Source organism: Alexandromys fortis, unplaced genomic scaffold (assembly GCF_014885135.2).
Source record: "Alexandromys fortis isolate MF-2015 unplaced genomic scaffold, M_Fortis_MF-2015_v1.1 scaffold_27, whole genome shotgun sequence".
In the NCBI taxonomy this organism is placed as follows: domain Eukaryota; kingdom Metazoa; phylum Chordata; class Mammalia; order Rodentia; family Cricetidae; genus Alexandromys; species Alexandromys fortis.
This window is the reverse complement of record NW_026067952.1, coordinates 1,626,733-1,642,581: the sequence shown is the minus strand read 5'-3', so window position 1 is coordinate 1,642,581 and position 15,849 is coordinate 1,626,733.

Genomic DNA, 15,849 nt, shown 5'->3' with positions numbered 1-15,849 from the left:
GTCCTGGGGTCACTTGCAGGAACTTGGGGGAACTAAGATAGACACCATTGACCATCTCACCCCAGCCTGGAGGTGGCCTTGCACAGCTCAAGGTGGCTAGGCAGGTCTGAGAAGAGACCATTCCTGCTCATTTAACCCTGTGTGTGTGGTGGGGGGTGGGGGTGGGGTGGGGGGGTGTTGTTGTTTGTGGTAGTGGTGGCAGGGGGAGGACTTATGAATCCCATTCAGGTCCATTGCTTCCTGGACCTTTAAGTTTCTTTTGCTTTCTGAATTCTAACAAGCTTTCTTCTAGGAAGCAAGGGGGATGCATCAATTCTAAGGAAATAATCACCACAGGTCACATTCACAGGGCCTGGCGGCAGACTTCCTTTTTCCTAGTTAATTCAGCCCAAGGCACAAGGCAGGATGGACCCAAAGAATAACACAGAGGAGAGCTCTGAGCACCTCACAGGTTCACTGGGTTTCATGTGGCTAAGAGAAAGCCAGCTGGCCTGTCTGCCCTCCCCACTCCCTTTATATACAACAAAACAAAACAAAAACCCAACACCAACAAAGACCCCACAGGGCAGATTATCTACCCGAAAAACCGGCAGGCTGTCTGTCTGTCTATGACAGTATAAAACTCAGACTTCCATGTGCAAAGACCTAGTTACTGCACTGGGTGACATTTATTTTTTATCAACCACACGGAAGATGTCAGGCTGTGAATCAAGGCTGTCACCTCCAGGGAACAGGCGAAGGTCATGAGTTAGGAGTTTGGAACGCAGTGGGTGCAGCCAGGGGTGATTTGGAGGAGCAGCGGCCACTCCACAGGGGGATAGTCGCACATCAGCAGGGACCGCCAGGTGGCTGCCACTCTCCTGGCCGCCGCCGCTCCTCTCACCCTAAAGGAGCCATCAGCAGGAGGTGACAGGGACCATAACTCTGAGGGGATGACTGTGGAGCATTGTAGTTTCTGGCTGAGTGGGGCTGAGCGACATCTGGTGATTTAGGGACCCACGGTGGGGATTAGGGAGGCACAGCTAAATGGTGTTTTCCTCCCAGGTCTGGGCCGGCTGCAAACAGGCTTCTGCGGAAGAAGCTGATTTAAAAAAATGGTCTTGTTCCTACTTGCAATCACAGCAGACTGCACAGTCCCCCAAGAAATCAGGCATTAGCAGCTATCGTCTGGGGCTGGACGGTTCTAGTACAGTGATCCTCCAGCAGACAGAGAAGATAAGTGTGCAAGCCTTTACACGCCCCCCCCCCCGGACCACACACCCTCTCTCTCATCCTTCTTGGTAATGAGCACTGTGGTATCCTGATGTATCTGGTTCGACAACTGAATACAATCCATATTTTTTGTACAATACAAAAAAGGAGTTGTCCAAAGGACGCTTGTCCTAGGGGCAGGATTCCGCAGGGCGGTCCTGGGTCTGTGTCATGGACACTGGGTCCTTCCCGTGTCTAACGTGTTTGTTTCCTCCTGTTCACCATGTCACCCAAGTGACTTCGAGGACACTTCTCCTCGATATTCAGTTCAAATTTTTGGGGTGGCCCAGGGATAGACACGTGACTCAGGCCTGTTCCATTTCTGTCTGGTCTCCATGGCAGGGTGAGAAAGGAGGAGCCGATCATGTGACTTAGCTTGCCTAATCACTGCCTGTCCAGGGATGGTTGCTAGCAGGGTTAGGGAGGCTGGCACGGGTGCCATTAGGGCAGGAGCAGGGCCTGAGGTTGCCTCTGCCTCTCTTCCAAGCCCACCCAGAGCCAGAAAAGGGAATCGAGGTGGGAAAGGCCCAGGAGTTGTCTCCTGATCCAGCTGCATCTGCAGTCGCCACATCTCCCACTTCCCGTCATGTTATTAAAACATTCCTCTTTTGTTCATTTGTTTTATTTGAATTTCTATCACATGCAACCACAGGGGTCCTGACGAATACTTCCTTCTACTAGTCCAGAGCAGTGGTCTAGCCTGCAGCCTCCCCGCGAGGCTATAGTACCGAGCGACCCTCTCTTCCGTTACCAGGTATGCACAGGGCTGGACTTCTCAGGCCTTAACCCTCCTCTTAAGGCCCTGTGCCAATCCTGCAGAGTATGAATATTCCCTATGGGTCCCCCATGACTGTGCAACCAAACTCTATCTTTCTTCAGCTCATGTCTGCTTCTGACAGGTCAAAGCTGGGTTAAAGTTGTGATGAGCCTTTGCCTTTCTGGAACAATTCTAGAAGCAGCAAGAAGCATGCCACCCCTCTTCCCAACTTCCCTGCCCCACCCCCACATCAACCTTGCTGCCTGAAATAGATTTCCAATGAGGTAAAGCAAGATGGCAATCCTCCTGGATTGGCACAGCAGTCTGTTTCCCATCAGCCACCGAGAGAAGGGGGAAGTAGATTCCATTGCACAAACCACTCCTGGACTCAACATTTTAGACTCCCTTTGGTGCAGAGCAGAGCTGTCTCTGGTAGCCAGATACCGGGGTCTCCTCCCACCCAACCAGTTATAAAGGGCACATTCCTATGGATCAGACCCATGGTTAATTCCAGTCCTGGAGTCTGTGATTTTTGACTGAACATGACTGGAAGCCTGGGCTTCTGCTCCACAGCAGACATCACTAGCTGATCAATCTATCCTGCTGGGCTCAGAGAGGCTTCTTAATGAGGTCTGGTGATCAGAATATCTCCCCAGCGATTGTTGCTGCTTTTATAATCTTGGGGGAGGGGCCTTGTGCGTCTTGTATGTTTCAGGAGCTTTCTGAGCCTTGTAAGTTTCACAGGAAAGCAGCTTGGAGTCCTGTAACTTCAAGCTCTATCAAAGATAGCTGCTGAAGCCAGGGATGTGCTGGTTACTATGGCAGCACTGCACTGCACTGTTGCAAGCAGATAGCTAATGCCCACCAAGGCTAAAGCTTCAGCGTGTTCTGGAGAGGCTGGTGGTTGGGTTTTCATAGATATGCCGACTTCTCTGTGTGCTCATACACGGAGCCGAGGCAGGGACAAAGGCAAGGTACACAGGGAAGGGGAAGGCACAGAGTGGGACAGACTAAAAGAGACAGGAGAGGAGATAGGTGGGAGAGGATGGAGGTGGGGGAGCAAGGAGAAGCGGAGCAAGTGGAGGCAACCACAAGGGCTGCAGGGGTCTGGGAGGAATTAGGACCCAAGCACTGAGGTCTCTAAAGTCCGATTCTGGCAAGAGTAGCTGCTTCAAATCCCCAGAATGTTCTAGCAGCTGCTCAGTCAGGTCCCAGTAGGGATAGACTCCAGTCTCCAGACTACTGGACCCCATATGACGCACACATGTCACCAGGGTCTCTGGGTCCCCTGTGTATAGTTCCCTGTGCCCACCCAAGAGACATGAGCCTGGCATTGTAGAGTCAGAACCAATGGTCCTCCCCAGGAAATGAGAGGGACTAGATATGCTTTTGTGGTCTCCTTGGAGACCTGCCAAATGGGCATCCTCCAAGAGCAGAGGCCTCAGAGCTTTAGTTTTTTTGCCAGACTTTTGATAGAATGCACATACTATAAGCAACTCTGTCAGGCATGTGAAAGACCAAGGCTTTCCTCCCAGGTACAGGGGCCTAGCTGACTAGGACACCCAGAGCATGGGCAGACGCATGGCACCCTCAATAAGTTGTGAGCGCCATGGGTGCAGCTTTTGGTTTCAGCTCAGTTCCACCTGCCATTGTTTAAACATGCGGTGCCAGCCCCAGCTCTGCTTCCAGCAGGAAGGCCCCAGGGGTCCGTCCTGGAAGAGAGAAAGAGTAATGACCTCGATGTGGCTTGAACATGAAACAGAACCGTCTGAGCCGGAGCAGAAGATGACTTGGACACAACACGGCTATTTATTTGTGCAGTCAGCAAAACGCAGGCGTTCTCAGGTCCCAGCAGTGAGCAGCCTGGACACGATCCCTTCTCCGGGGAGTCAAATGTTTAGCACATCAACAAATGATGGCGATGATCCCAGAGCAGGAGGATGGTAGGGGGTGTGTCATCAGGGCATGAAGAAAATATGTCTAAGCAGTTGACATGCGAGAGGAGATCGGGATGGAGGAGGGGGAGAGAGAATACCGGAGAGATGGATTCAGAAGGAGGGACCAGCCCATGTAAAGGCTCAGAGTTCCCCTTATTCAGTGTAAGATGTTTGCTAATTTCAACGGCTGGTACCACCCTGTCTGTGAGGATGGAGGATAGCTCCTACTCCAGGCCAACCTCAAAAAGCTCCTCCTTTCTCTTTCAAGGGTTGATCAGGAGCAAGCGCCATGCGGTCATTCTCATACAATCCTGTCTATCAGCCTTCAACTGGGCCTTTAAAACTGGAGAGATTGCTCAGTGATTAAGTGCATTGCCTGCTCTTCCAAAGGTCCTGAGTTCAATTCCCGGCAACCACATGGTGGCTCACAACCACCTGTAATGAGGTCTGGTGTGCAGGCATACACACAGACAGAATATTGTATACATAATAAGTAAGTAAATAAATAAATAAATATTAAAAAAACAACAACTCCAGAACCAGCAGATTCCCAATATGTCTGCTCCACCACCAACGCTGTATGCACCCCATGGTGTCTCCTCTCACCAACTCTCTACACCAACCCATATATGTCCACGGCAGCTAGGACCTCACTACCCATCCCTTCAGTCTGCTGACAGTTACTAAAATAGCAACTGTGCATCTGGCGACCACTCGAGACCACCCGCAGAGGGCCTTTTGGGAACCGCTATCCTGGCTCAGCCCCTGAGCTGGTGCATAGAGGAGGCCCTCAGACCAGAGATTAGAGACCCCCTACCCTTGTGCCCTAGACTCCTCTTCTGCTCTCTGGGCTAAATGACTCTCAGGTGACATTTGGGGAGGTCTGATGGCCCAGGTCACTTAGGTCTGGGGAACGTTCTGCATCTCTGTTTAGCTGTCTCCTTCCCTCCTTCCCCCTCCATCCTTTTCTTCTTTGGTCCCCTTTTACTCCCCCCTCTTTCCATCTCTCTCTACTTTTCATAGCTCTGAAATCTCCAGCAGTTGCAGCCTGGATTCTGCCTCATACAGCTACTCTGTCCAGATGGAAGGAGCCACTCATTTCCGCTCTGCTCACGAAGAGTCAAAAGATTTGATTCTGTGATATTGGGGTTTGAAGGTGAAGTGTGTCCCATTGGCTCATGTGTTTAAACACTTGATCCTCAATTAGTGGTGATGTTTAGGAAGGCTGTAGAACCTTCAGGAGGTGGAGCCTTAATGGAGGAAGGCTCTGGGACAGACCTTAAGGGCTTAAAGTCTAGCTCCACTTCCTGTTTACTCTCTGCTTCCTGAGATGGATACAATGTGACCAGCCAGACTCTCACTCCTGCTAGGTGCCTTCCCTTCCCTGGTGGGATGATCCTCTATAGTGGTATTTAATTTGTATTTTAATAAATAAAGCTTACCTGAAGGTCAGAAAAGCAAAACAGCGGGCCACTGGCTCTTAACATCTACCTCAGTCCCAAATGGCGATCCTGCCTTCAGGAATCTCAGAATGAGACTGTGTCTGTGAGCTGTCTCCTCCCATTTTATATTCCTTTTTAACACTGGAATTAAAGGTGTGCACCACTGGGATTAAAGGCATCCCTGTTTCTATGGCAACTAGTGTGGCTGCTGGGATTAAAGGTGTGTGTCACCACTGCCTGGTTTGTAAGGCTGGTCAGTGGGGCTGTTTTACCCTCTGATCTTCAGACAAGCTTTATTTATTAAAATACAAATGAAATATCACTGCAATCCTCTTGACCTGCAAACCAGAGTAACTTCCTCAAATTGTTTCTTGTCAGGTGTTCGGCAACAGGAAAAGTCACTAATGAGTTTTGACATGTTCATCTCATCTGATGTGAGCCAAGCTGCTTCCAACAGAGAGCCCTGGGGAAGTGGGGGATGGGTAACAGAGGCCTTTGTGGACCCCACAGTTATTATCAAGAGCTTCCATGTGGAGATGGATCTCAGACCCAGCTCAAGTCTCTAAAGACAAAGGGACAATAAACACCAAGCCCTTCCTGAGAGCTCACCCTCTCCAGGGGAGTGGGGTCATTCACAGACAAGCAATGAAGGCAGCGCCTCCAGCCACATGAAGGAACGAGTGAGTGAACGAATGAATATCATGGATCCTCATGACTTTCCATAAACGAATTCCTTTTCATCCTTCAAGGCTTGGCTCCCCTCTGTTCTACCCTGGCAGGCTCCCCAGCTCTGCAGTACCTACATTCCATCCGTGCCACCCAGGCCACCTGCAGTAGCCCCGCAGCCAATCTCCAGCAGCGGGGATGTAGGATGAGTGGAAACAGATGAATAAGCATGTGTTTGTGTTCAGAAAGTGTGACTGGGACGAGATCGTGTTTATAGAAATTGCATGACAAGTGGGTGCATTCACGGGCATGCCCACGGAGGAGGCGGGAAGGTGGGGTGCGCTGGATTGGATTTTGTGGGCTGGAATGATGTTGTCTTTGGCAAGGATACAATAGGTGACTTGGTCTAGAGGTGTGTGTGTGTCTGCGTGTGTGTGTGTGTGCATGTGTGTGTGTGTAGATATGGTTTGTAAGCATGTGGATGAGTATGCTTGTGTGGTTTTACAAGGGCACCTGTGAGCACACAGGTAAAAGAATGTTTGGAAGAATTTGCTTGTGAATACATGAGTGTGTTTTTGTGTGTGTGGTAGGCACTGCACATCCATCAGTCCCTGCTTGACTGACCAAAGGGCTCACAGACCACACTGTCAAGCTGGTAGCTCAGAACTGCAAAAGGAGGTAGATTTTGGTCTGGCACTGATCAGAGCAGAGGGGAATAGAAGAGGGAAGAGTCCTACAAACACCAACGGGGGGCACTGTGTCCTGCCCCCTGGGGTCCATGGGACCATTACAAGGGAAGATCCCAGGTGTCTGGTATATGCCAAGGATACACAGGAGGCAGTCCAGGCTGGTTTGGCCAGGTACCTTCTAAATTGTGTAGATCGCTTAAGGCCTGAAGTGCCAGCATCATGAAGTGGCCATGGTTGTCTTAACTCAGCTACCGTCAAGGACTCCCTGAGATGGGTGGTACCCACTGAGGCTGCCAGGCCACCTGTCCCTATCACTGTGAGCGCCACCTTGTTAGAGGCAGCTTGGCTTCTCAGCTTATGGGTACCCACTGTGGCTAAATAAAATGACCTTGTTCCTGGTGTGACAAAAGCTCGAGGTCTTTCCCAATAGTGTGGAGCAGCACCCCAATACTGCTCTCAGAGGTGCTGGCTGTCACAGTTGTGGGTCAGCATTGCCAGGCTCAGAACTGAGCCTCAACCCAAGGACTGCGCTGCCTCAGACTCTACAGTCATGTCTGCCTGCTGGACAGAGGCTCCCTGCCTCTCCACCCAGATGACTACTTTAGAAGCCCTTAGAGATCCCCAGGAATCATTTCCCTTGTCCCTAACTCTGGGCAGTTCTTGTCACTGTCCCAACAGGCTCTGTTCCTTTGAAACACTGGCTCTTCCTAGCCTTAGCAAAGTACTCTGATTGTGCCTGGTTGATTCTGCATGCCAGAAGCCTAACCGCCCCCCTACCCCGAAGTGTCTTTGCCTCCTTCCCTCTGCTTCTCCTAATTCGACCTCCATTGTCCCTGAGAACAGTTAGCAGAGGGGGAGGCAGGCATCAGTCAGACATGCAGGGTCCTTGGCTCGCTCCTCCCACCCTCCTGCCATTCCACCATTAACAGTTGCCCTTTCATCCGCTCAGAGCCCAGACCCCAAATCTCTGTGATTTCCAAAGTAAGTAAAGTCCCGTGGCTAATGTCTTAGCAACTTGTCCTGTTCCTCCGAAGAGCTGGCTGGCTGGGTGTGCCCTGTGTGAATTCAGCGTGCAGATCCCTTGGTGGGGGCCAGCACAGTGACTGCTTGGGTAGAGTAGTGTGGGACTGCACCAAGACCCTGGGGCTGGGGATTGGGGGTGGGGGTGGGGACAATGAAACAACTCTTTTCAGGTTCATCCAGGTCTGAACCATGGCTGAAAGCAGTGTCAGCCTCTTCTGCTTGGAGGCAGGGATGGGAGTTCACAAGTGGTTCCAGATGACCCTTAGGCTCTGTGCAGTGAGGCCGTGCAAAAGCAAATGATTAAGAGGGAGAGCTGGGCCACCCCACCCCACCCCCTTGCACACATCCTGTTACACATCTGCTGTGAGTTCCACCCTAACGAGCAGCCCTCAGCATCAAGGCAGGCCTGCTGGGCAAGAATGCCATGTACTCCTGGCTAACAGAATCCATGGCTACATGGTGATGCCTACACAGAGCCCATGTGGGCAGCGGCTGTCTCCAGTTTTGTGTTTCTATGTACAGACCCACCCTTCTGGCTTCCTTTACAGAGACCACATACTGGCAGCTCGCAACAGCCTTCCTTAGATTTCTTACCATGGTAAAACCTCCTTCAGGAGAGGTGGGCTTCAGGCACTGTGATGCTGCACTCTGGGGATGAGTTACAGCCTGGCTTCTGCCAGGGCTGGGGGTGCAGGACCCATTCTGCAGCTAAGTTCCTGGTCCACTATTGAAGCCACCTGTGATGGCGATGTATCACACCCGCCTGGGCTTCCTGCGGGTCAGATTGCACTGCAGGTCCACCCTCCTCTCATCCTCAATCCCCTCTATGCATATAGAATGCCTGACTCACAGATTCCATCTCTCCTCAAGTCAAATGCTTCTAGAACAAGCCCCCGGAAACCTCCTCCAGGAAGCCCTCCACTGCCACCCTCAGGCACCAGAGACAGATGGCCATACAATAAAGATCCTGCCGGCCCAGGCCTTCGAGTCCTTCTGTGGAATGAAGAAAGGGTGGCGGGGGTGCAGGGGCTCTCCTCTGGCCTATTTTACTCCCACCTGTTCAGTACCCACCTTTCCCCACAACACAGTCCATACCTAGGGTTGACCCCAGGGCATCGTCACTCACTAATACACTGGACTATGGGGCAGCAGAGGACATACCAAGAAAAGTGGGCTAAAGATTTCCAAACCTTCAGCATCCTTAGATGAACTGCGCTCACAGAGCCAGCTCAGAAGGAAGAGGCCACAGTGGCGTATGAGACTCTGCTCGCTCCAGTTCTTTATTGGCATTAGTCACCTCGGGAGCATCCAAGCTCTCTCTCAGGTCTGCCTCACCTTTGGCAGAGGGGGCTGCGCTATGCAATATGAGCCTCCGCTGGCAAGAGTGGAGATAGCTTCTACATGGCGTGTCTCCCAGCTACCTGGAGGCTGGGATTCAGATGACGGAGGAAGCTAAGCTGGAAGTCACCTGCTGGCCATCCCTCTTTCCAATTGTGTCACCATGGGTTATATAACTAACTTCCCCCGAACCTCTGTGTCCCGGGATGTGGCGTGCGGGTGATGGCATTCACTCCACGGGGTGTCATGATAGCTAATGGGCTAATGCCGCAAAGCCTTTGAAACGTGGCTCACACAGGTGTTTCCTGGAGCCACTCCTGGGTCTGATCCTAGGGCAGAGCGGGTACTCCGCGAAGCTGTCCCGGCATCTGTTCCTGGGGCACCCTGAGCCCTGGGCTCTCAGGATGGTGGGAGAGACAAGCATGCTATAAATGGCCCCGGGAGCCTGGCGCATCTGGATGTGTCATTCCTCGGCAAGTGTGGCAGGTGTCTCCTCCACACTGATAGTGAGCGTCAGTCGTTTTAGTCCCTGATGAAGGAGTCAGCTGCCTTGACGGCTGGTCATATCATGTGTCTCCAAAGAGCCAGCATGGCTTCCCCTCCGTGAGGCGTTCAGGCTGATGTGGTGTGGGGACAGGGACAGGCTGGGGAATGTGTGTGTGTGCTTGCCTGGGCCTGGTGACCTGCTTGTAGCTGAGTGTGCAGAGCACTCAGAGGCCCGTGCCTCCAGGCGACACAGACTTGAGGACATAGCTGCACTGAGGTTCCGAAGTCGCCACTGATGCGGTGAAGTCAGTGCAGCTAGTCACAGTCATCCTCAGGGCTCCGGTCATGTCGAGAAAGCTTCCAGTTGCTGGCAAGTGCTGGTCCTGTTCTCTTTTAGAAGAAGAAAACACAAGCCCTTTCCAGAGTCTCTGGGGTTTTGGGTGTGCCCAGATTGTGCCGACTGTGCTTGTTTCTATTAGGGACGCTGCTCTTTCCTGGCCGCATCGGGAGATGCTGCGGTTATCACCCTGAAAAGGGGTCGGAGCCTCTTCAGATCATCAGAAGGTGAAGACCAACGGTGTCAAACAGCCACAATGCTCTGTAGCCAGCTGGAAAGCGGGTTTGTGCTTGGCACTTTGCCCAGGACAGCTGTCACCCTCTGCATGCCTCTGCCCGACTGGGGATGCACAGGGACAATGCAAACAATGCCTGTCAGGGCTTGTGATGGCCCTTTCCATAACCACTCCAGTGCCATTTATTCCACACCCCATTAATGCCATCCTTTTAAAAAGCAATCCTGTCTTCAGCCTCAGGGTGCACGCCAGTGTGCAGCCAGAGAGAACTTAGCGAAGTGTGGAGTTGGGCAGGCATCACTACTGTTGGAGCCAGGACATCTTCATTATCCCCCAAACATGCTTCATCTCTGTTAACAGCCGCTCTCGTCACCATGGACACACCTGGGATGGAGATCATGGAAACATGGCCTGAGGGTCTTGGGGATTTCTTTAACTTATTTCAAAGGTTTGTCCACACTGAGGCAAGTGTCAGTCCATGTTCCTTTTAAGGGTAGAGCAATGGCAAATTGTCCTGGCAGCCACAACATGTAAATCCGCTCAGGTCATGATGGTGTATTTTTTGTTTGTTTGTTTTGAGACAAGGGTCTGCTATTGTCCAGGCTGGCCTTGAACTCCTGATCCTCTCACCTATTCCTCCCAAATGCAGGGATAAGAGGATTCAAGGAGTGTGGAATGCTGTATATTTGAAGGTTAGGGTACTCGGTCTTTCCAGGCACACCCACCTCTCTTCTGCTTTTTCACTGATTTCCAGCCTTCCAAAATCTTCTTTCCCCTCCATGAGCTCCAATAGAGTGTCTGTCTCTGGGGAGGACCTGCTCTGGACCTCCTTTTAATATGGGCACTAATTGTAGGGAGGGGCCCATGTTGGGAGAAAAGCCAACCTCCCCGTCTATGTTGCTTTCATCTCTTGGGCCATATGCCACTGAAATGTGATTTGTAAATATTTTGTACCCAGAAGCCATCTGTAGATCTAATAGTGAGGAGCTTGGTGCATTTGTGACATAAGGTGTTTACTGAGTGTGTGCTAATTACTCTCGTACCAAAACAAATCTTGTTCTTCAGCAAAGGGGTGTGAGGTGGGGGTGGGAACACTCCGCCTACCCGTATCTGTGGTCTGGCGTTTGGAGTTTCAGCTATCTGTAACCAACTGTGATCTGAAAATGCTAAATGTAATTCCAAAAGTAAATACTCGCATACTGTGGGTTTCTCTCTGTTCCAAACAGCGTGACGAGAAGGATTCCGTCCTCCCAGTATGCACTCATGCCTTGGCCAGCTTATCCATGTTGTGTGCACGACCCTCTCATGAGTCATGCGGTGGCTGTCTTGGCTATTGGGTGAATTCTCTCAGTGCCCAGTGCTCCGAACAAGAGTGAAGATGCCCACACGTTTGTGACTGTGTATTGTTACAATGTCACTCTGCCTGGTTGTCCTTATTCTCTTACTGTGCCCCATGTTTGCATTGTCACAAGTCTGTTTATAAAGAAACATAGTATCCAAAAGGTCCAGTATTTTCCTTGCGTTTTGGAGTCCATGGAGGACCTAGAAGACCATCTTCCCAAGAGCTGCAGCAGGAGGGGGACACGGGGTGATTTTAGTACAGTCTGGAATGATTGAAGTCTAGAACATGGGAAGAAATGGAAAGGGAGGGAGAATGTGAGGTCCTGGAGGGGGAGGGGGTGGAGGTGGGGCAGGAACAAGGAAAGCGAGGACTGAAGAGAGAGGAGGAAGAGAGACAATATGGAGGAAGAGAGGCCCACAGTTGAGGCCGCTCCACTCTCCAGTCCCTGCAAGCACCGTGCTGAGCCTGGGTGGGCAGGGTTCTAGGCCCTTCCCAATGGGGGTCTCTGCCCTTGGAGGGTGCAGATAAGAGAGTCAGAAGCTGAAGCAAGGTGTTTTCCGTGTGATGGAGTGTTGTCTAGATGACCAAGGTGTTCTCCGTGTGGTGGAGAGCTGTCTAGATGGTCAACAGTAGACAAGGAGAATGCCCCCGCCAGTGCGGAAGACGCTTTGCTGGGAGGTCAGGAAAGGCCTTTCTGAGTGGGTGGGTATGAGGAGAAGTAGCAACGACAATAATTTAATAGAGACTGCCCTACTTCCCATCACTGTCCCAAGATATAGGCTCTGCTCACCCCACCAGCCTTTGTAACAGACCCTGGTACACTCCACTACAGCAGGCTCCTTTCCATTCACTTCCCAGACCCCTTTGCAGACAGATGCTTCTGTGGGTCTTACAGTCTATACACATGGGTGCAGAAAATACCAGCTTCTCTCAGGCCTGGCCCAGAGCAACCTCCAAGGCTCAGGCCCAGACCTGAATGGTAGGCTGGGGGCTACCTGGTGGTAGTGGGAGAGAAGATGGGGCATTTCTCATGGTCTGTCTCTGCCAGACCCAGGCTGAGCGTTTGCTGTGGCTCTGGCTTTGTCTAGGGTCTCCAGGGCCAGCGCTGGCCTGGTCCACCCCAGGGCCGCCTGCGTGAGAATAAATCACTTTGGTCCCCGGGGAAGATGAGTGCTCATATCATCATTGGCCTGCACTGCCAGCTTCAGCGTGGCCAGGAGAAAACAGTTAACCCATTTACGAGCCGATCTTTGGAAACCGAACTTACTGGAGGCCAAGGCCAAGCAGGGTTTCAGCCCATAAAAACAAATGGGGCTGGGTACTGTCCCAACAGACCTGCCATTTGGCTGCTAAATGGGAAAAAGTGTCTGCTAATGACCTTGGCATCTGGGGAAGGGAAGGAGGCCTGTCCGAAGAATTTCCAGGCAGAGGTCCTAGGATCTTGGTCAGCCTGTCTGTGCTAGGAGGAGCTGCGAGAATCTGGACAGTGTGTGGGACACGAGAATGAAACCTTAATAGGGCTGCTTCTTATGTCTGTGAGATGGCCAGCTCGAGCCACATGGCTTACAACACACGTCCCTGCCTGTCCTTCACTGTCACGCTCAGATGGGAGAAAGACAGGGTGCAAGGGAGGGGAGCGGGATTGAGTGAGGTCTACAGACTGGTCTACAAATCACTGTAGCTTTTACTGCCCTGATAAACGGGATGGGTCTTACCGCCTCATCTTTATAACCCCACGTGAAGCTAATCTTGGTTGTCAGCCTGATGGGTTAAGGTCACCATGAAAACAAACCTGTAGGCATGTCTGTGAGGGAGTGCCTGGAGTAGGTTAACCAGGTGGGAAGACATATTTTGAATGAGGATGGTGTCATCTCATGGCCTGGGGTCTCACGGGACTGCAGAGAGAGGAGAAAGTGAGCCAAGCACAAACACTTACTCCCTCTGCTTCCTGACTGTGGATACAATGTGACCAGCCACTTCCTGTTCCTGCCAGTGTGCCTTTTCCACCATGATGGACTGTATTCCTGGGAACTGTGAGCCCAAATCAACCTTTCCTTTTAAAGTTGTTTTTGTCTGGCATTCTGGGGCAGCAACAAGACAAGATTTAATACACCAGCATGTCCTGAGGCACTGGAGCAGAGTGTGTGGTCCAAGAGGAGTCGGTCACCTTCTCCAGTACCCTGTGTCCCATGAAATCAGTTGTCCCTTACCTACCTTGGACAGGCTGTGAAAGATGCACAGGCTTCTTGCCGTGTCCCAGTGGGAGGCACAACCCTGTCACATCTCACCCACCACTCAAGAAAAGGTGGAGACTCTAGTGGGTGTGCCCTTTCTTTGTCTTCATAGCCAGGTAAGCCTGGACACAATGTTGGTTAACTTTCTGTCAACTTGATACAAATTAGGGTCATTTGGGAAGAGGGTACCTCAATTGAGAAAATACCTCCATCAGATAAGCCTGTAGACCAGTCTGTGGGGGCATTTTCTTGATTAATGATTGATGTGGAAGTGTGATGGAGGAGGGTCATTTGTCTATGTGTTACTTTCATTGGTTAATAAAGAAACTTCTTGGCCTGATAGGTCAGAACATAGGTAGGTGGGAAAGATAGAACAGAATGCTGGGAGAAAGAAGCAGATTCAGGCAGACGCCATGCCTCTCCTCTCTGAGACGGAAGCAGGTTAAGAATCTTCCTGGTAAGCCACCACTTCGTGGTGCTACACAGATTACTAGAAATGGGTTAATCAAGATGAGAGAGTTAGCCAATAAGAGGCTGGAACTAATGGGCTAAGCAGTGTTTAAAAGAATACAATTTGTGTGTTGTTATTTCGGGTCTAAAGCTAGCCATGTGGGAGCTGGGCGGGAACGCAGCCCGCAGCTCCTACTACAGAAGGGCCCAACTCACTGTGAGCAATGCCTCCCCTGGGATGGTGGTCCTAGGCTAATTAAGAAAGCAGACTGAGCAAGCTGGTGGACAAACCAGTAAGCAGCATTCCTCCATGACTTCTGCATCATTTCCTGCCTCCAGGTTCTTGCCTTGATCTCCTGCCCTGACTTTCCATGGTGATGGAGTATGGCCTGGAAGTTGAAGATGAATTAACCCTTTCCTCCACAAGTAGCTTTTGGTCATGGTGTTCTTCATAGCAATAGAAACCTGACTTGAATGGACATTGTGTTTGCATCCCGCCCTTTCCTTTCCCGCACATGGGATTACAAGCAGGGTTGATTCCTAAGTCTTTGTGTTCACTCAAAAGCAAGGGAAGTGGCCTGAGATACTGCAAGGCTATTCTGAGCTGATTCCTGAATTAGCAACAACAGAGGTTCAGGACACAGAGTGTATGAAAATAGTTCTACTTCATCTACAGTGAAGGTTTGAGACTTCCCAGGTCATCCATGCTTCCAGACAACCAGCTACAAATTCAGCTATTGCTATGACCTTCCTAGGTTCCCCAATCCACTAGAATGTCACACAGAGTTTAGGAAAGTGCTACCCAGTGGTTCTCCTATATTTATTGTTCTGTTTTCTGCAGCTTCAGTAACTTGTGGTTGGCTGTGGTTTTAAAAATTAAATGGAAAATTCTAGAAATAGAAGATGCAAATGTTTTAAGTTGTAAGTCCTTCTGATTAGTGCTAGAGATCACTCTTGCCATATTCATCTCAGCAGAAAATGAATCATTGCTTTATCCAGTGTATCCACAGTGTATATGGTACCCACCTGCTAGTCACCTTGTATCCATCTTAGTTGTCAGGGTGTTGCAGTATTATAGGACTTGCATGCAGCCGAGTCTTGTGTAGCATCCTAATACCACATTGCAAGATCTATGTCACTCAGTTCACTTTTCTTATCACACAGGCATTGTGACACATCACCTCATCCCCTGACAAAGATGTGGGTGTAGTAGTAAGATATTCAAAAAGGGCCACAGTTACTTAAGTTTAAAATATATTTTTTTTACAAATTCTTATTTATTTATAGATTGATGATGTGTATGGGTTTGCACATGTCACAGTGTGCATGTGGAGGTCAAAGGACAACTTGAAGGAGTCAGTTCTTTCTTTCTCCCATTTGGGTTCTAGGGCTTGAACTCAGGCCTATAGGATTGGTGGCTAGCACCCTTGACCCACTGAACCCTCTCACATAATTCTTACAATAGAAAGTGTGTATTGTCCCCTATTACTGCCATTGATCTCTTACTGAGGCTAGTTGATAAATCAAGCTTTAGCTGGGTGGTGGTGGCGCACACCTTTAATCCAAGCACTCAGGAGGCAGAGGCAGGTGGATCTCTGTTCAAGGCCTACAGAACAAGATCCAGGATAGCCAGGACAGTTACACAGAGAGACCCTGTCTTGA